This window comes from Elephas maximus, chromosome 3 (assembly GCF_024166365.1).
Source record: "Elephas maximus indicus isolate mEleMax1 chromosome 3, mEleMax1 primary haplotype, whole genome shotgun sequence".
In the NCBI taxonomy this organism is placed as follows: domain Eukaryota; kingdom Metazoa; phylum Chordata; class Mammalia; order Proboscidea; family Elephantidae; genus Elephas; species Elephas maximus.
The window spans coordinates 95700893-95720707 of record NC_064821.1 but is presented as its reverse complement, the minus strand read 5'-3'; the positions used below and the strand labels follow the sequence as shown (position 1 = coordinate 95720707).

Sequence of the window (19815 nt, the reverse complement as noted above, 5' to 3'; positions counted from 1 at the left end):
AGCCCGGGCCAGGCCAGAAGTTGCACATCCAAGGCCCCGCTCCCTCCCTCGAAGGGACAGCTTTGGGAGCAAGGCGCCAAGGCGGCTTTCGGGCCCTTCTTCTCACCTCCGGGCCTCGGCGAGGCGGCCCGCAGCCCGTGAGTTAGACCTGAGCGTCGTTGAGTCTGCCTGCGACACTGGCCTCCTCAAACGCACCGACGTCCTCCAGCCCCTCACCAGCCGCGCACTTGAGGGCAGCCGGGCTTCGAGACCACTGCTCTGTGGCCCCGCCCCTCCGCGCGAGCCCGGGGCGACTTCGCCCCTCCCCCTCCGCCAGGGCCCTACCCCCTCCTCGCGGGCTAACGAGCGTCCTCGCGTGCGGGTTCCTTTTCCTCAGCAAGAGTGAGTGCGCTGCCCTCCCACCTCAGCCCCTTCCTCATTCTTTTTTGCGGCTACAGCAAGCCCCCGAGTGTAACCCCTCCCCCTCTGAGTGGTGTTTGCCCCACACACCAACGCCGGGTTAATCGGTGCTTGGGGGCTCCCAGAAGGAAGCGAGGGGGCACTCCTGAATCCCTCCCCTCCCGAGGCTCTTTCGCACCTATCTCCCCACCTTCACAGGTCAGGACCCTGTTCGGGGCTTCATCCCTTTCTCCCCTCCCCCTCTTCCCTAGCTCCCACTCTCTCTCGGCCCCCTCCCCTCAGCGGGTCCCCGTCTTTCTCTCCCTCTCTCTTCTCCCCCTCCTTCCCCCCCACAATGCAGTTCGCGGCGCGGCGGACATGGCGGTGGAGTCTTGAGCTCGTCGTGTCCCGGCCTCCAGCGGCGGTAGCGACGACGGCTGCGGCGGCAGCAGAGGGCTGAGGGGGAGAGGGAGCCATTGAGATGATGAGGCGCCGCGCGCGTCTGTAGGTCGGCGGGCCTCGCAGGTACTGAGACTCCAGTAGCGGCGCCCGGCGCCGAGGGGGTGTGCTCGGGAAGGCCGGGCGGCCCCGGGTTCGCCCTCCTCAGGTGCCGCGCCTCGCAGGTGTCGGGGCCCCCGCCCAAGCGTGTCTTAGTCGCCCCCTTGTACCTGACACTTCTTTCTTTGCTGGAATGGGCTTCGGGTGTTCCAGGGGAAGGCAGTGCTGAGGGAAGGAGGAACGGCGGCCTCGGCGGCCTGAGGAGGGGATTGGGGCGCTTTGGGGGCCGAACTCCTCAGAGAGGCTGGGGCCCCCGGCCCCGGGCCGAAATCTGTAGACCCAGGGAAGCGGATCTTAAGTCAGCGGGATTGGCTTCAGCATTCTCTTGGGTCCTGTACGATTCCCTCTCGTGTGCGCCTTTTCTTACACCCCTGCTTAAAGATATGGGTGTGAATACATGTAAATATACACACGTATATAATACATAATACACGTTTTTCTTCTCTGGTCTCGCCCTTGTCTGGAGGGGAGAAGGCAGAGGTATTTCGTGTGTGGATTTCGTTTCTTGCTCACCCGCCTTCTCCCCCCGCCCCAGTCGAATGGTGGTAATGCGCGCTCTTGACGTGGGAAACTGAGATTCGTATTTGTAAACAGACAGCACTCCCCGAGTGTGTTGCACGCCTCCGCGAGAGGTCTCTGATCCTTTTGGTGTCCGGATTGCAAAAGAATGAGATATTTAGGCTTGAAAGAAGCACATCAGAGGGATTTCTAGTCGTACCTGAATGGAATGAATTGCTATATTATTTTAACGTTCAAATCAGATGAATTGCTTACTTTGAGCGAGATCTTAGTTTCTCTATACCATGTTTCTTCATTTTAGTATTTTTTTTGCTACAGAAGGAGTTGGTTCCCAACACCTTTGACTTTCTTTTCCCTTTTGGGATTTTAAATTAGTGTCCAGAAATGCAATTGGGTTGTGTATTGTTGGCACGCGTTTACTAATTAGCTCTACTGGATCAGATCACCTTTTGTTTCCAAAGATTTTTCGGCAAGTCTTGTAGTATCTAAATGTGTTACACTTGGTGAAACACAGCATATCCTCTTTCTGTTTTGAAAGTAATGAGAACTATTAGCTAATAAAATTGGATAATCCCAACCGGATATTATTGTTTGGAGAAAATCCATACCAAGGTGTTGAACTGCAGGATGGTTTAAAAAGAAAAGTTGACTTTTTTTTTGGCCAGTAGAGATCTGCATGTTCTTTATATGGGTAAATAGAACGCCAGAGTTTTCTGTAGGTTCAGAACCCCTGTATGTCTCTTTCTTTGGAATTTTTGCTGCACTAACCTGCACCGTAGTACCGATTAGTCACAATTTGTAAAATTATGACATATTGATCTTAAGCTGTGCTTAAGATAATTAATGAATTCACTAGTGTCTCGTATACTGTAATGTTTTTATAAACAAGTTTTAAAGATTTCATCTTAAAAACCATAAACTTTTGGGAATATAAGGATTTTTAAATAGTTTTATGCTTTAAAAGTATTTGTGGTATCTAATATAAACAAAAGAAAGTTGCTTTTTAAAAAAGAGGTCTTTTAGATATATTTTTCTTCTGTTTGTAGTTTTTCTGTCAGTGTGGAAAAATGAAAACCAGTGCTTCTTTGAAATAATCCAGAAGCGAAAGTGAAAGCTATTGACATATTTCGTGTTTTAAGTGTAGCAAAGATTTGAAGTTTTTTATTGTCCTAGGCCAAAGTGCTAGTAATACAGATAAATTAACAATAGATTCTCATGCAAGTTTTATTCAATTTCATAAGTCCTAAATCACACATAGAATTACATTTATTTTTCATCTAGCAAGAGCAATAGTGTCTACATTTTAATTGTAACCCTTGAAATAAAACTTTATAATTGTAATTATAAGTATCTCTAATCAAGAAAAAGCTGTTTCAGAACAATTTTTATTAGTCGTCAGAGCAAACTCATTTTGTTAAGAGCAAGTAGACAACTTCTTTTGATTTCAAAGTTAACCTTTACGTACATAGTAAGTAGCACGTATTATGTGGTGGTCTTTATGGAATGTCAAATCAGGATCTATGTGTAGAGAAAGGTGTTTGAATTTATTCACTGAAGAAAGTTTTCTGGTTTCAAAGAAACAAGATTACCTGTAATGTTGATGCCAGTTAATTTTGCCTATGCTTTAAAAAATAGACCACTTTGATATAACAGACATCATTGAGGTGTCTTCCTTTCTAAAATAAATTGCAGATGCTTGAATTCATAAAATAATGTTACAGAATTCTGTTAAAGTCATTACTGCAGATGTTCTAAAAAACCAAAAAAAAAAAAAAAAACAGTTCTAGAAAGACCTGAAAGGCAAGGGAAAATGACCACAATAGTTCAAAGCAGGATATATGGATGTTTTTGTTCTTTGTCTAAGAGGCATTAGAATGTTTACACTGAAGTAAAATGAACTGTTTTAATTCTAGAATCCTAGATAGTTGGATAATTTGGAGAAATGTTTAAAAACCAGAATAATGTTCGTAGGTGTTCCTTACAAGTCCAAAAAGAGGAAAAGGATTATAGATCCTTTGGGTTAAAGGGGAGGAAAGCGGGAACTAAAGTTTATTTGAATACCTGTTTTGTTCCAGGCACTATACTCTGCATATTTTATGTATTATTATTTTTCCTCTTATTTATTGTAATTACTCTATGAAACTTGTTTTATAGATGAGGAATCTGTGACTCAAAGACGTTAAGTAATTTGCTGAAGATCATAAAAGTTTGAGAGATTCAAAGCAGATCTGCTTGTTCTTATATGCCATGTTGCTTCTCAAGTGTATATTCTCTTGATTCTTTACGAGAAACTAAGGCTTTTAGAAGTAGAATGCTTTATTTAAAGGTGCTCATTCACCCATAGATTAACCATTCATCTATTCCTCAGGCATTTGTATTTATACTGTATTGTGGATACTGCTAGGTTTTAGAGATAGAAAAATATAGGAGATTTAATTTCTGCCTACATGGAACTCAGTCTACATATAATATGGATAAATCACAACACACTAGACTGGGAGTTCAGAGGGAAGATGATGATTAAGGTGTCTTTTGAGGGATGAGTAGGAGTTTGATAAGTGGAGAACAGGATGGACTGGAAGACATTCCAGAGTTAGGGAACAGCAAAAGCAAAGATGATAAATTGTGATAGGGTTGCGGGGGGGAGTGTGTATGACAGGAATTGAGGATTTCTATGTAGAGTGGTGAGAGAAGTGATTGGAAAATGACAGACTGCGAATGGACGCGTATGTTAAATTAAGGCTTTTGAATTTTTATCTTGTAAGCGATATCACCAAGTGAAATACTGGTTTAGCTGTGATTAAAACTATGTTTTCTAACTCCTAGTCTAGTATTTCTTTCTCCTTGGCATCCTTACCGACAGATTCTACCCCTATCTTCAGAAGATAGTCAGGTCATCCTTTCCATACCACTTCACTCTCTTCTCCCTAGTTGCTGTGTTCCAGACTGGTTTATTTGTGGATCCTGTGGTCCAAATCTTATTGTCTAAAAATTTTAATTCCTTAGAAAATTCTTTTGGGAATCTACCTCTGGAAAAATCATCTTGCTGTGGTTATTGAGTAAGTTTTTCATTTTTTGGCTTGGATTAATTGACTGCTTCCTAGCTTAGCACTATAAAGCAAAGGATATGGCATTGGGGAGTGTGGGCTGGAGAGGGGGAAAGGCATTTATGTAAGCTCTCAGTGTTCATCAATAAAGATGAGCAAAGTCCTTAGACTTTGCTTTAGACAAGCAGCCTGTGTTTTCGAAAGGGAATAGGTATGTTTGTAAATTACACAAGTCTGATAGTTTTAAACGGGCATTTATCTTACAATGATAGTAGATAACTTCCTGAATACTTATTATGTGCTAGTCTCTTTTGAAGATTTTAGAGGTATTAACTTAGTCCTTATAACAACCCTTTTATTTTTATTATTCTCATTTATAGGTGAGGAAAGTGAGATGCAGAAGGGATAAGTACCTTGGACAAGATCTCACAGCTAGTGACTGCAGAGTCAGTATTTGAACTCAGGGTGTTTGAGTCTAAAGCCAGCTCTTAACTACTATATTTTTGTTGCATTTCAAGCTTAGAGTGTTATAACTTAGTATGCAGAGGCTATTACATTTAGTATACTCACACAGATTGGCAGAGAAATTTTTTTTTTTAACTATATAAAATATGAATTATACAGAACTAAACTTTATGACATTTTGTTAGTGTCTTAGCCACTGGAGTTTAATTTCATTTTTGAAATTGATCAGTTGTTAAGTATACATTAAGCTCTCATCATGCGCTGAATATTAGTTTGGACCAGTAGTATTCAAAATATGTCTAGCGACTTTGGGGGTCTCTGAGTCAAAACTGTATTCATAATGATAAGACACTATTTGCCTTTTTTCCATCCTCTCTCTGAATGTAGAGTGTTGTTGACCAAAGACTACATGACAGGTGAGAACGTTGTTGCTTTTAGTGTGTAATGACGTATTCCTTGTTTTGCTATGGTTAAGATATAATTCACATACCATAAATTTCACTGTTTTAAAGTATGAAATTCAGTGGTTGTTAGTATATTCATAAGATTGTGTAACTATCACCTCTAATTCCAGAACGTTTTCTTCATCCCAAAAAGAAACATCAGCCCATTAATAGTCATTTCTCATTCCTTCCTCCCCCCGGTCCCTGACAACCACTAAACTACTTTTTGTCTCTCTGTATTTGCCTATCCTGGACATTTCGTACAAATGGTACCTTATGATATATGGCCTTTTGTGTCTGGCTTCTTTCACTTAGGTATTTTCAGAACACATCCACATAGTAGAAGGTATCAATACTTCATTTCTTTTTGTGACTGAATGGTGTTTTATTTAGTGGCTATACCACATCTTGTTCATTCACACATTAGTGGATGGACATTTGAGTTGGTTCTATTCTTTGGTTATTATTAATAATAATGTTATTCACATTGATGTAAAAGTTTTTGTGTGGATGTATGTTTTCATTTCTTTTGGGTATATACCCAGGAGTGGAATTGTTGGGTCATCTGATAAATTTATTATTAACGTTTTGAGGAACTTCCAGACTGTTTTCCAAAGTGGCTGCACCATTTTATATTCACACCAGCAGCATACGAAGGTTTCAGTTTTTTTACATCTTCTCTAACACTTGCGTTGTCAGTCTTTTTTTTTTTCTTTAAATTTTATTTGTTCTGTTGTTGAGGATATACACGCAAAACATAACACCAATTCAGCAGTTTATACATGTACCATTTAGTGACGGATTACATTCTTTGAGTTGTGCAACCATTCTTACCCTCCTTTGCTGAGTTGTTCCTCCCTCATTAACATAAACTTACTGCCTCCTAAGGTTCCTATCTAATCTTTCTAGTTGCTGTTGTCAATTTGATCACATACGGTTTTTTTTTTTTAACTGTGCTTTTGATGAAAGCTTACAGAGCAAATTAGTTTCTTATTAAACAGTTAATACACAGATTGTTTTGTGACATTGGTTGCCAACCATGCGATGTGTCAGCACTCTCGCTTTCTCCACCCCGAGTTCCCTGTTTCCCTTCGTCCAGTTTTCCTGTCCTTTCCTGCCTTCTCGTCTTTACTTTTGGGCTGGCATGCCCATTAATCTCCTATACATGATTAAACTACGAAGCATGTTCCTCACGTGTGTTGTTATTGGCTCTATAGACATGTCTAATCTTTGGCTGAAGGGTGAACCTCAGGAGTAACATCAGTATTGAGTTAGATGAGCCATGCTTTTGGGGTTTCTCTAGTCTTTGACAGACCAGCAAGCCTGGGTTTTTTTTTTTTTCTTTTTGGTGAATTTGTTCTACATTTTTCTCTTACTCTGTCCAAGACCCTCTATTGTGATCCCTGCCACAGCAGTCTGTGGTGGCAACCAGGTACCATCTAGTTGTTCTGGGCTCAGTCTGGTGGAGGTTGTGGTAGTTGTAGTCTCTTAGTGCTTTGGACTCATCTTTTCCTGTGTCTGGTTTTCTTCATTGTCCTTTGCTACAGCTGGAATGAGACCAGTAGATGTATCTTAGATGGTTGCTTGTAGACCTTTAAGACCCCAGATGCTACTCACCACAGTCGGTTGTAAAACATTTTCTTCATAGGCTGTGTTATACTAATTGAGCTAGGTATTCCCTGAGACCATGGCCCCCAGTCCTTAACCTAGTACCTTGATCTCTCGGGACATTTGGATGTATCTGAGAAGCTTCTGTGACTTTGCCCTGGTCAAGTTGTGCTGATTTCCTCAGTATTGTGTACTGCCGTACCCTTCTCCGAAGTTACCACTTATCTACTGCCTAGTTAGTGCTTTTCCCTCCCTGCCCCTTCCCTCCCTTATAACCATCAAAGATTGTTTCTTTCTGTGTGGAAACATTTTCATGTGTTTTTATAATAGTGGTTTCATACAGTATTTGTCCTTTTGTGATTGACTTATTTCACTCAGCATAACACCCTCCAGATTCATCAATGTTTTGAGATGTTTCACAGATTTGTTATTCTTTATCATTGCATAGTATTCAGTTGTGGATATGTACCATAGTTTGTTTATCCATTCATCTGTTGATGGACCCTAGGTTGTTTCCATCTTTTTACTATTGTGAATAATGCTACAGTGAACATGAGTGTCCATACGTCTGTTTGTATGACGGCTCTTATTTCTCTAGGATATATTTCTGGAATAGGATTGCTGGGTCATATGGTACTTTTCATATTTTTAGCTTTTTTAAAAAAAATCTATTTTTAGCTTTTTAAGGAAGCCCCATATCATTTTCCAAAATGGTTGTACCTTTTTACATTCCCACTAGCAGTGCCCCAATAAGCCACATCATGATAAATGGAGAAAAGATTGAAGTTGTCAAAGAAGTTCATTTTACTTGGATCCACAATCAACACCCATGGAAACCGCAACTAAGAAATCAAAAGAGGCATTGCGTTGGGCACATCTGCTGCAAAGGACCTCTTTAAAGTGTTGAAAAGCAAAGATGTCACCTTGAAGATTAAGGTGCGCCTGACCCAAGCCATGGTATTTTCATTCGTATCATATGCATCTGAAACCTGAACAGTGAATAGTGAAGACCGAAGAAGAATTGACGCCTTTGAATTGTAGTGTTGGAGAATATCGAATATACCATGGACTGCCAAAAGAATGAACAAATCTGTCTCGGAAGAAGTACATCCAGAATGCTCCTTAGAAGCAAGGATGGCGAGACTGTGTCTTACATACTTTGGACATGTTGTCAGGAGGGATCAGTCCCTGGAGAAGGACATCATGCTTGGTAAAGTACGGGGTCAGCGGAAAAGAGGAAGCCCCTCAATGAGATGGATTGACACTTTGGCTGCAACAGTGGGTTGAAGCATAACAAGGATTGTAAGGATGGTGCAGTACTGGGCAGTGTTTCCTTCTGTTGTACATAGGGTCGCTATGAGGTAGAACCGACTTGATGGCACCTAACAACAACCAACAACGCATAAGAGTTCCAGTCTCCTGGTAGCCTCTCCAGCATTTGTTATTTTCTGGTTTTTTGATTAGTGCCGTTAATACCAGGGTGAGATGGTGTCTCATTGTAGTTTTGATTTGCATTTCTTTAATGGCTAGTGACCACAAGCATTTCCTCATGTGTCTGTTAGCTGCCTGAATGTCTTCTTTGGTGAAGTGTCTGTTCATATCCTTTGCCCATTTTTAAATTGGATTATTTGTCTTTTTATTGCAGAAGTGTTGGATTTTTCTGTAGATTTTAGAGATTAGACCTTTGTCGAATATGTCATATCTGAACATTTTTTACTAGACTGTAGGTTCTCTTACTCTTGGTGAAATAATCTGATGAGCATAAATGTTTAATTTTTAGAAGATCCCATTTATCTAGCTTATATTCTGGTGTTTGTGTATCGTGAATTATGGTTCATATCCTATTTATGGCATATATTTGGGCCCCTAGTGTTGACAGTATTTTTTCTTCCATGATCTTTATAGTTTTTGGTTTTATATTTAGGTCTTTAATCCATTTTGAATTAGTTTTTATGGATGGTATGCAGTATGGGTCCTGTTTCCTTTTTTTACATATGGACATTCAGTTTTGCTGGCACCACTTGTTAAAAAGAATGTCTTTTCCCTGTTTAATGGACTTAAGGCCTTTGTCAAAGATCAGGTGGCTGTAGGTGGATGGAATTATGTCTGAATCCTTGATTCTGTTCCATTGGTCTATGTGTCTGTCGTTGTACCAGTACCAGGCTGTTTTGACCACCGTAGCTATATAGTAGTTTCTGAAGTCAGGTAGTATGAGGCCTCCTACTTTGTTCTTCGTCTTCAGTAATGCTTTACTTATCCGGGGCCTCTTCCTTTCTGTATAAAGTTAATTATCAGTTTTTCCATCTCTTTAAAGAATGCTGTTGGTATTTGGATTGGGTTTGCATTGTACTGGTAGCTTGCTTTGGGTGGAGATGACGTTTTCACAATATCGAGTCTACCTATCCATGAGCACAGTATGTTTTTCCGTTTATATCAGCCTCTCTTGGTTTCTTGGGTAGTGTTTTGTAGTTTTCTTTGTATAGGTCTTTTACATCCCTGGTTAGATTTATTCCCAAGTATTTAGGAATAAATTTTTGGGGGCTGTAATAAATGGTATTGCTTTCCTGATTTTATAGTTTCCTTTATTGGTGTATGGGTGGGAATCCAACTGATTTTTGTGTGTTTGTCTTGTATCCTGCTACTCTGCTGAACCTTTCTATTTCCAGTAGTTTTCTTGCAGAGTCTTTAGGGCTATAGATAGTTCTTAATCCTTTCAAGGCTTAATTATTTTCTCCTTTAAATTTTTTGTTGATACCATGTGTTTTTCCTAATAGAAAGCTTGCCGATTAAAGGACCAATTCAGAATTTTTGTTATGGCTTATGGATTTTGTTACCCATTATCTGGAACCACATATGTCCCAGCATCCCTGGATGTCATAAGTCCTGCCAATATGAGTCTTGATAAAAATCTTTTTTTTTTTTTAATTTTATTTCTTGAAAATTTGTAAAACGAGGTAAAACATGAAGGCACCTGGCAATGACTGCACATGCATTTTATTCTTATCTCCTTTTTAGCCTTTTTATTATTTTTCATGAAAAATTTTAAAACATGGCACAATGCATTCTTCCTTATTGCAAAAACAGTATTTATATCCCAAATAAATAAAGCCAAAAGATTTTTTAATCTCAGGAAAATTATCACTACAGTGTAGTCTTCGTTACTGCAAAAGCAGTATTGACAGGCCAAATAAATAAAACCAAAGGAATTTGAATCTCAGGAAAATTACCAGTACTGTGTATTCTTCATTATAATATAAGCAGTACTAACGGCTCAGAAACAGAAATAGCTGCCCTTGAATACTGCAGAACTGCTCATAGCCATGCATTCCACCTGCTACACACGGAAGCAATGATTGGGCCCTGAAGATGAGTGCAGGGTGAGAATAACTTACAAGAGTTCCAGTCTTTTGAAAAGTACCATTGCAATGCATTATTCCTTATTGCAGAGACATTATTTACTGTTCAGACGCTAGAAAAGCAGGGAGCCAGTAACACCTGGAAACAATGAATGGCATTGGGGAGAAAATGGCCACTATGACTGAATGAAGACTAAGAGTAGCTTATTCTCACAATAAGTACATTCTCATGAGAATATAGTAATTGGGAAACATAGTGAGGAGGCTTATCTCACAAAAATAAAGGAAAACCTGTCAAAAGTTTAGGAAATTCACACATCCAGGAGCCATAACCTAAGACAATGTTCAATCTGCACAAAAATGAGGCTCCAACTCTGGGTTCTTGAGTTTTACACATTTCAAGGTGTGGGTCAGGATTGTATTCTTTCACCATACCTATTTAATTTGTGTGTTGAGCAAATAATACGAGAAGCTGGACTATATGAAGAAAAACGAGGCATCAGGATTGGAGGAAGACTCATTAGCAACCTGCGTTATGCTGATGACACAGCCTTCCTTGCTGAAAATGAAGAGCACTTGAAGCACTTACTAATGAAGATTAAAGACCACAGCCTTCACTATGGATTGCACCTCAACATAAAACAAAAATCCTCACAACTGGACCAGTGAGCAACATCATGATAAACGGAAAAAAGATTGAAGTTGTCGAGGATTTCATTTTACTTGGATCCACAATCAACAGCCATGGAAGCAGCAGTTAAGAAATCAAAAGATGTATTGCTCTGGATAAATCTGCTGCAAAGGATGTCTTCAAAGTGTTGAAGAGCAAAGATGTCACCTTGAAGACTAAGGTGCGCCTGACCCAAGCCATGGTATTTTCAGTCGCATCTTATGCATGTGAAAACTGGACAATGAATGAGGAACACTGAAGAAGAGTTGATGCCTTTGAACTGTGATGTTGGTGAAGAGTATTGAATATATCATGGACTGCCAAAAGAACGAACAAATCTGTTATGGAAGAAGTGCGGCCAGAATGCTCCTTAGAGGCAAGGATGGCGAGACTGCATCTTACATACTTTGGACATGTTGTCAGGAGAGATCAGTCCCTGGAGGAGGACATCATGCTTGGTAGAGTACAGGGTCAGCGGAAAAGAGGAAGCCCCTCAATGAGATGGATTGACACTTTGGCTTCAACAGTGGGTTGAAGCATAACAAGGATTGTAAGGATGGCGCAGGACTGAGCAGTTATTTCCTTCTGTTGTGCGTAGGGTCGCTATGAGTCAGAACCGACTCGATGGCATCTAACAACAACAACACACATTTCAAAAGGCTCCCACCTTGAGTCTAATAAACACATTAAAATCAGGTTACCTCCTTCCCAAAGAACTCTGGAGGTGTAAAAAGCGGTTGGGATACCATATGTCCCACGAGTCACAGAAGGGAAGAGCATAATGCTCAAGACAGACCTTTTTTTACTAGTTAAGCTAAACTGTTGTTTGATTTTAAGATGACTTCAGGGGATATTTTTGGTTTAAGGTTTAAAGATTATCTCAGGGCAGCAGTTTCAGGGGTTCATGCACCCTCCATGGCTTTAGAAAGTCTAGAGTCTGTAAGATTTTGAAATTCTGTATTTTCTCCCCTTTGATCAAGATTCTTCTATGAAATCTTTGACCTAAATATTCAGTAATGGTAGCTGGGCACCATCCAGTTCTTCTGGTCTCATGGCAAAAGAGGCAGTTGTTCGTGGAGGCAGCCAACCGCACATTCTATATCCTCCTCCTGTTCCTGACTCTCCTTCCTCTGTTGCTGCAGGTAAATAGAGACCAATTACTGAAACCGTGCTTGCGTAGTGATTAAGAGCTACGGCTGCTAACCAAAAGGTCAGCAGTTCGAATCCACCAGGCCCTCCTTGGAAACCTATGGTGCGGGACTAATCTGTCCTGTAGGGGCACTATGAGTCGCAATCACCTTGACGGCAATGGGTTTATTATGCCTTGAATGGCCGCTTGTAAGCTTTTAAGACCCCAGGCACTACGCAACAAACTGGAAGGTGGAACTCAAAACCCACTGCCGTCGAGTCGATTCGAACTCATAGCGACCCTATAGAACAGGGTAGAACTGCTCCCATAGAGTTTCCAAGGAGCGCCTGGCGGATTCGAACTGCTGGCCTTTTAGTTAGCAGCTGTAGCACTTAACCACTACGCTACTGAAGGCAGAACAGAAGCACTAAACATGTTATTAGGGCAATTAACTGGGCTATCCCATGAAACCATGACCCTAAATCTGCAAACTAAGGAACCCAATTCCATGTGGTGTTTGGTTGAATGTATGTAAGCAGCCTCAGCAGTTACTTTTTTTGTCGTTGTTGTTGTGAATATATCTATCACATAACTTTGGCGAATTCAACTTTTTACAGGTGTACAGTTTATTGACAGCAGTTACAATAATCGGCTGTGTGTCCCTCCCCTTAATCAATGTGATTTGTCTATCACTGTTAACCTCCCTTTCCACCTCCTTCCTGTCCCTGGTAACTGCTAATAAACTTCGGTCTTTATATGTTTCCCTTTTTTTGTCTTTTCATATAAGTGAGGTTATACAATATTTGTCCTTTTGTGATTGGCTTATTTCATTCAGCATAATATCTTCAGGCTTCATCCATAGTGTAGCATGTGTCAAGACTTCGTTTCTCCTGCTGGCTGAGTAGCATTCCATTGTATGTATGTACTGCATTTTGGTTATCTATTCATCTGCCGATGGGCATTTAGGTGATTTCTACCTTTTGGCTGTTATGAATAGTGCTGCAGTGAACATTGGTGTAAAATGAGTCTCTGCTTTCAAGTCTTTTGGGTATATTCCTAGGAGTGGAATTACTGGGTCATTTTTTTGAGGATTGGCCACACTATCATCCACAATGGCTGTACCATTTCGTATCTCCACCAGCAATGCATAAGGGTTCCAGTTTCCCCACATCCTCGTCAGCATTTATTCTTTTTTTTTTTTTTTTAATTTTTACTGTGCTTTACGTGAAAGTTTACTTCAGGTCAGACTCTCATACAAATATTTATATATATCTTGCTGTATACTCCTAGTTGCTCTCACTCTAATGAGACAGCCTGCTCCTTCACTCCACTCTCTGTTTTTGTGTCCATTCCACCAGCTTCTGACTCCCTCTGCCCTCTCCTCTCCCCTCCAGACAGGACATGACAAAGTAATGTGAAGTGTCTACTTGATCCAAGAAGCTCATTCTTGACCAGCATCTTTTTCTATCCCATTGTCCAGTCCAATCCCTGTCTCAAGACTTGGGTTTGGGAATGGTTTCTGTCTTGGGCTAATAGAAGGTCTGGGGGCTGTGACCACCAGGGTCCTTGTAGTCTCAGTCAGACCATTAAGTCTGGTCTTTTTACTAGACTTTGGGGTCTGCATCCCACTACTTTGCCGCTCCCTCGGGGGTTCTCTGTTGTGTTCCCTGTCAGGGCAGTCATCGACTGTAGCCTGGCACCATCTAGTTCTTCTGGACTCAGGTTGATATAGTCTCTGGTTTATGTGGCCCTTTCTATCTCTTGGGCTCCTAGTTACCTTGAGTCCTTGGTGTTCTTCATTCTCCTTTGGTCCAGGTGGGCTGAGACCAATTGACGCATGTTAGGTGGCTGCTTGCTAGCATTTAAGACCCCAGATGCCACTGTCCAAAGTGGGATGCAGAATGTTAATAGGTTTTATTATGCCAGTTGACTTAGATGTCCCCTGAAACCATGGTCCCCAAACCCCGCCCCTGCTTCGCCGGCTGTTGAAGCGTTCAGTTTATTCAGGAAACTTCTTTGTTTTTGGTTTAGTCCAGTTGTGCTGACATTGCCTGTATTGTGTGTTGTCTTTCCCTTCATCTAAAGTAGTTCTTATCTACTGTCTAATCAGTGAGTACCCTTCTCCCTCCCCCCTCCCTCCCCCCTTGTAGCCATCAAAGAATATTTTCTTCTCTGTATAAACTGTTTCTCAAGTTCTTATAATAGTAGTCTTATACAATATTTGTCCTTTTGCAACTGACTAATTTTAATTTCACTGAGCATGGTGCCTTCCAGATTTCTCCACGTTATGAAATGTTTCACAGAGTCATCACAGTTCTTGATCGATGCATAGTATTCCATTGTGTGAATACACCATAATTTATGTGTTCATCTGTTGAGGGGCACCTTGGTTGTTTACATCTTTTCGCTATTGTAAACAGTGCTGTAGTGAACATGGGCGTGCATATATCTGTTCGTATAAAGGCTCTTACTTCTCTAGGATATATTCCAAGGAGTGGGATTGCTGGATCGTATGGTAGTTCTATTTCTAGCTTTTTAAGGAAGTGCCAAATTGATTTCCAAAGTGGCTATACCATTTTACATTCCCACCAGCAGTGTATAAGTGTTCAGACTCTCCACAACCTCTCCAACATTTATTCTTTTGTGTTTTTTGGATTAATGCCAGCCTTGTTGGAGTGAGATGGAATCTCATTGTAGTTTTGATTTGCATTTCTCTAATGGCTGATGACCCTGAGCATTTCCTCACATATCTCTTAGCTACCTGAATGTCGTCTTTAGTGAAGTGTCTGTTCATATCTTTAGCCGATTTTTTATTGGGTTATTTGTCTTTTTGTAGTTGAGTTTTTGTAGTATCATGTAGGTTTTAGAGATCGGGCGCTGATCGGAAATGCCATAGCTAAAAACTTTTTCCCAGTCTGTAGGTAATCTTTTTACTCTTTTGGTGAAGTCTTTGCATAAGCATAGGTGTTTGATTTTTAGGAGCTCCCAGTTATCTAGTTTCTCTTCTGCATTGTTAGTAATGTTTTATATACCGTTTATGCCATGTATTAGGGCTCCTAACGTTGTCCCTATTTTTTCTTCCATGATCTTTATCATTTTAAATTTTATATTTAGGTCTTTGATCCATTTTGAGTTTGTTTTTGTGCATGATGTGAGGTATGAGTCGTTTCATTTTTTTGCAGATGGGTATCCGTTATGCCAGCATCATTTGTTAAAAAGACTGTCTTTTCCCCATTTAACTGATTTTGGGCCTTTGTCAAATATCAACTGCTCGTATGTGGATGATTTATATCTGGATTCTCAGTTCTGTTCCATTGACCCATGTATCTGTTGTTGTACCAGTACTAGGCTGTTTTGACTCCTGTGGCAGTATCATAGGGTCTGCAATCAGGTAGAGTGAGGCCTCCCACTTTGCTCATGTTTTTCAGTAATGCTTTACTTATCCAGGGCCTCTTTCCCTTCCATATGAAGTTGGTGATTTGTTTTTCCATCTCATTAAAGAATGCTGTTGGAATTTGTATCGGAATTACATTAAATGTATAGATTGCTTTTGGTAGAACAGACATTTTTACGATCTTAAGTCTTCCTATCCATGAGCAAAGTATGTTTTTCCACTTATGTAGGTCTTTCTTGGTTTCTTGCAGAAGTGTTCTGTAGTTTTATTTATATAAGTCTTTTACATCTCTGATAAGATTTATTCCTCAGTATTTTATTTTTGGGGGGGTACTGTAAATGGTATTGATTTGGTGATTTCCTGTTCAGTGTTCTTTTTGTTGGTGTAGAGGAATCTCAACTGATTTTTGTATGTTTATCTTGTATCCCGATAGTCTGATGAACTCTTCTATTAGTTTCAGTAGTTTTCTGGAGGTTTCCTTAGGGTTTTCTGTGCATAAGATCATGTCATCTGCAATTAGAGATACTTTCACTTCTTTCTTGCCAATTTGGATGCCTTTTATTTCTTTATCTAGCCTAATTGCTCTGGCTAGGACCTCCAGTACAATGTTGATAAGAGTGGTGATGAAGGGCATCCTGTGTGTTTCCCGATCTCAAGGGGAATGCTTTTAGACTCTCTCCATTTAGGATGATGTTGGCTGTTGGCTTTGTATAAATGCCCTTTATTATGTTGAGGAATTTTCCTTCTATCTCTTTTTTGCTGAGAATTTTTATCATGAATAGGTGTTGAACTTTGTGAAATACCTTTTCTGCATCAATTGATAAACTCTTGTCATTCTTGTCTTTTGTTTTATTTATGTGATGGATTACATTAATTGTTTTTCTAATGTTGAACCATCCCTGCATACCTGGTATAGGTCCCACTTGGTCATGGTGAATTGTTTTTTTTGATATGTTGTTGAATTTTATTGGCTGAAATTTTGTTGAGGATTTTTGTCTGTAATTTTCTTTTTTTGTGGTGTCTTTACCTGGTTTTGGCATTAGGAATATGCTGGCTTCATAGAATGGGTTTGGGAGTATTCCATCCTCTTTTGTGCTCTGAAGTACCTTTAGTAGTAGTGGTGTTAACTCTCCTCTGAAAGTTTGGTAGAACTCTGCAGTGAAGCCATCCGGGCCACAACTTTTTCTTTGTTGGGAGTTTTTTGATTACCTTTTCAATCTTTTCTTTTGTTGTGGGTCTGTTTAGCTGTTCTACTTCTGTTTGTGTTAGTTTAGGTAGGTAGTGTGTTTCTAGGAATTCATCCATTTCTTCTAGGTTTTCAAGTTTGTTGGAGTACAATTTTTCGTAGTAATCTGATACGACTCTTTTAATTTCAGTTGGTCTGTTGCAATATCGCCCATCTCGTTTCTTATTTAGGTTATTTGCTTCCTCTCCTGTTTTTCTTTTCTCAGTTGGGCCAGTGGTTTATCAATTTTGTTAATTTTTTCAAAGAACCAGCTTTTGGTCTTGTTAATTCTTTCAATTGTTTTTTTTGTTTTCTGTTTTATTTAATTCTGCTTTAATTTTTATTATTTGCTTTCTCCTGGTGTCTGAGGGTTTCTTTTGTTGCTCTTTTTCTATTTGTTGAAGTTGTAGGGATAATTCTTTAATTTTGGCCCTTTGTTTTCGGATGTGTGCATTTATTGATATAAATTGACCTCTGAACGCTGCTTTCACTGTTTTCCAAAGGTTCAGATGGGAAGTGTCTTAATTCTCATTGGATTCTGTGAATTTCTTTATTCCATCCTTAATGTCTTCTATAATCCAGTCTTTTTTGAGCAGGGTATTGTTCAGTTTCCAAGTGTTTGATTTCTTTTCCCTGCTTTTTCTGTTATTGATTTCTACCTTTATGGCCTTATGGTCAGAGAAGATGCTTTTGTAATATTTCAGTGTTTTGGATTCTCCTCAGGTTTGCTTTATGACTAATATGTGGCCTATTCAGGAGAATGTTCCATGTGCACTAGGAAAGAAAGTATATCTGGCTGCTTTGGGTGGAGTGTTGTGTATATGTCTATAAGGTCGAGTTGGTTGATTGTGGCATTTCGATCTTTCGTGTCTTTATTGAACTTCTTTCTGGATGTCCTGTCCTTCACTAAAGTGGTATATTGAAGTCTCCTACTATTATTGTGGAGCTGTCTATCTCATTTTTCAGTTCTGATAGAGTTTGTTTTATGTACCTTGCAGCCCCGTCATTGGACGCATAAATATTTAATATGGTTATATCTCCTTGGTATGTTGTCTGTTTAATGATTATGTAGTGTCCTTCCTTATTGTTTATGATGGATTTAACTTTAAAGTCTGTTCTGTCAGAAATGAATATTGTCACTCCTGCTCTTTTTTTATTGTTGTTTGCTTGATATATTTTTTTCCATCCTTTGAATTTTAGTTTGTTTGTCTCTCTAAGTCTAAGGTGTGTCTCTTGTAGGCATCATATAGACAGATCATGTTTTTTAATCCATTCTGCCACTCTCTGTCCCTTTATGGGTGAATTTAGTCCATTTACATTCAGTGTAATTATGGATAGGTATGAATTTAGTGCTGTCATTTTGATGTCTTTTTATGTGTGTGGTTGGCAGTTTCTTTTTCCCACTTAATTTTTTGTGCTGAGTGGTTTATATATTGTCTTTTCCTCATATTCATTGTTGCTCATTTTGTTTCTGTTGAGCCTCTATTTTTTCTTGTAGTTTATTTTGATGTGTAGGATAGTTTGTCTCCTTTGTGGTTACTTTAATATTTACCCGTTTTTCTAAATTTAAACCTAATGTTTCTTTGTATCGCCTTGTCTTCCTCTCCATATGAAAGATCTATGAGTACATTTCTTACTTATTGTTTTCGTGTTGTGTTCTTTTACATAATAACTTTGTTTCCTGTTTTTTTTTTTTTTCCCTCTTGATTTATTTTTGCGATTTCCCTCTCTGGGTTGACATCTGATTGCTCCATCCAGTGTTCTAGTCTTGGGTTGATAACCTGATATTACTGATTTTCTAATCAATGAACTCCCTTTAGTATTTCTTGCAGTTTTGGTTTGGTTTTTATGAATTACCTAAACTTTTGTTTATCTGGAAATATCCTAATTTCACCATCATATTTGAGAGACAGTTTTGCTGGATATGTGATTCTTGGCTGGCAATTTTTTTCTGTGAGTGCTTTATATAGGTCACCCCATTGCATTCTTGCCTGCATAGTTCCTGGGGAGTAGTCCAGGCTTAGTTTTATTGACTCTCCTTTGTAGGTAACTTTTTTATCCCTAGCTGCTCTTAAAATTCTCTCTTTATCTTTGGTTTTGACAAGTTTGATTCTAATATGTCTTGGTGACTTTCTTTTAATATCTACCTTATGTGGAGTTCATTGAGCATCTTGGATAGATATCTTCACATTTTTCAGGATACCAGGGTAGTTTTCTATCAACAAATCTTCAGCAGTTCTCTCTGTATTTTCTATTATCCCTCCCTGTTCTGATACTCCAGTAACTTGTAGGTTGTTTTCTCGATAGAGTCCCACATGATTCTTAAGTTTTCTTCATTTTTTAAAAAATTCTTTTATCTGATTTTTCTTCAAATATATTGGTGCCAAGTGCTTTATCTTCAGATTCACAAATTCTGCTTTCCACTTGCTCAGTTCTGCTCCTCTGACTTTCTTTTGAGTTGTCCAATTCTGTAATTTCATTGTTAATCTTCTGAATTTCTCATTGCTGTCTATGGATTTTTCCAGCTTATTAAATTTTTCATTATGTTCTTGAAGAACGTTTTCAATTTCTTCAGCTCCTTTATATGTGGGTAGCTATGAGTCGAAATTGACTTGACGGCAGTGGTTTTTGGGTCCTTTATTTGTGTGTTCCTTGGCTTGTTCTGTGTATTGCCTCATTTCCTTCCTGATGTCTTGAAGGGCTCTGTGTATTAATCTTTCACATTCTGCCTCTGGTAATTCCAGAAAGGAGCTTTCATCTAGAAGATCCCTTAATTCTTTGTTTTGGGATATTGTTGAGGTGATCATGGTCTGTTTCTTTATGTGACTTGATATTGACTGTTGTCTCTGAGCCATCTATAAGTTAGTGTGTTAGTTTATGTTAGTTTGCTTACTGTATCATAAGTCCTTGCTTTGTTTTGTTTTGATACTCCCAGATGGGTTGTTCGAGTGAACTGGCATGACTATTTTCACCTTTGGAGCTCTGACGCCCTGTCACCAGATGGCTAGAGCTGTTATCAGTCT

The 19815-nt window shown here is 39.5% G+C and overlaps 1 protein-coding gene across 8 annotated transcripts in view; it reads left to right on the top strand.

The window, feature by feature from the left end:
* Positions 1-289: 289 nt before the first annotated feature.
* The window catches only part of TUT4 (terminal uridylyl transferase 4), a 162708-nt gene continuing 143182 nt past the window's right edge, over positions 290-19815 (top strand). For 6 of the 8 annotated variants that reach the window (XM_049879250.1, XM_049879249.1, XM_049879243.1 and 3 more), the window contains exons 1-2: positions 296-381; positions 740-903. The gene's annotated coding sequence lies outside the window, so the exon portion shown is untranslated. The other 2 variants (XM_049879244.1, XM_049879245.1) reach the window with 2 other exon arrangements.